Here is a 1,859-nt window from a genome sequence, read left to right on the forward strand (position 1 = left end):
GCCCATAAACAAATAAAATAAAGAAAGGAAGAAAGGAAGGTGTATCTTTTTTAAAAAAATCCTTCCCAAAGTGGCTATCATACATACTTGCTTTTATCATTGATTCATTTTTGTGGAATTTATCTCCATTAAAAAAACCTTAAAAAAAAAAAACCTTAAAAATGAAAGAGGTAGGGGTAGGAGAAAAAAAAAAAGAAAAAAATGCAAGAGGTATATTCCTTTGGGTAGAATGTCAAAGTTTGTAGGTAGACCCCCTTCATCTTGGTTCAGAATCTTCATTCTTTCTACTAGAGAGAAGATGGGGAGGGGTTGAAGCTCTGGCAGTAGTTCAGTGCTCATCTCTCTGCCAAATTTAAATTTAAACTTAAATAAATTAAATAATTAACTTAACAAATTAACAAATTAAATTAAATTAACAACTTTAAATAATTAGGGCAGCTCATATCTCACATGTATGAGGTCCTGGGGTTTGATCCCTATCATCCCCTTAATATACCTCTGCACGTACATAATCTAGATTTAAACTGTGAAATTGAGAGATGTTTAAATAAATAAATAAATATAAAGAGATGTTTAAATATTCCAAAATCTCGTAAAGGCCTACTGAAATTAGGGTGCTACTTCCAAAGTCTTAGTCTAGTTACAAAGGAAGGAAGCTTCAGAAATTAATCCTTTATTTCTTCTAGCCCCAGGGTCTGTAAAGTATATCTGTCTCAGTAGTCTAGAATTTAGGACTTCACCATAGATAGGGTCAGTGAATTCTAGGAGTCTACAGTTTACTTGAGAAAGGTCGGAAGTTGGGACACCAGAATCCACACCTTCCATAGAGTTCAATCCAGATGGAATGTACATTTGCTATGCAAATTCATCTACACGCATTTTTGCCACACCCATACACAAAAAAGCCCTAAGGAGAAGGAAGGAGGGTATTGATAAAAAAATTTCTTCCAAGTTAAGTTTCTGATCACTGGATTGCTTCCTGGAGTTAATGTTGCTGTTGGTCCCAGGGGAAAGGGTCTTTTAGGGCAGAACTTTCAAGCTATGTGGTTCTAGAATCCCTTAGATATCTTTTTTGTTTGTTTTTTCGGCCACACCCATTTGATGCTCAGGGGTTACTCCTGACTAAGCGCTCAGAATTGCCCCTGACTTGAGCTAATCATATGGGATGAACCGCGGTCCTTCCTTGCAAGGCAGACACCTTACCTCTAGCGCCACCTCTCTGGCCCCTAGAATCCCTTAGATATCTTATCAAAATGCATATTTCAGGTCAGGAAGATACCTGAATGTAGTGCATTTGCTTTGTATATGTGAGGACCTTAGTTCAATCACCAGTCTTGCAAAAAAGAAAGAAGAAAGAAAGAAAAGAAAGAAAGAAAAAAGGAAGGAAATAAGAAAAGAAAGAAAGAAAAAGAAAGAAGAAAGGAAAAAGAGAAGAAAAAAAAAGAAAGAAATAAAAAGAATAAAAGAAGAAAGGAAGGAAGAAAGAAAGAGAGAAAAAAAGAAAGAGAAAGAAATAAAAAGAAAGAAGAAAAGAAAGAAAGAAAAAGAAAAGAAAGAAAGAAAGAAAGAAAGGAAGAAAAAAAGAAGAAAAGAGAGAAAGAAAGAAAAAGAAAGAGAAAGAAAGAAAGAAAGAAAGAAAGAAAGAAGAAAGAAAGAAAGAAAAGAAAGAAAGAAAGAAGGAAAAGAAGAAAGAGAAAGAAAGGGAGAAAAGAAAGAAAGAAAAAAGAAAAAGAAAGAGAAAAAAGAAAGAAAAAAAAAGAAGAAAGAAAGAAAGAAAGAAGAAAAGAAAGAAAATGAAAGAAAGAAAAGAAAGAAAGAAAGAAAGAAAAGAAAGAAAAAAGAAGAAAAGAAAGAAAGAA

The sequence above is a fragment of the Suncus etruscus genome, chromosome 9 (assembly GCF_024139225.1).
Source record: "Suncus etruscus isolate mSunEtr1 chromosome 9, mSunEtr1.pri.cur, whole genome shotgun sequence".
In the NCBI taxonomy this organism is placed as follows: domain Eukaryota; kingdom Metazoa; phylum Chordata; class Mammalia; order Eulipotyphla; family Soricidae; genus Suncus; species Suncus etruscus.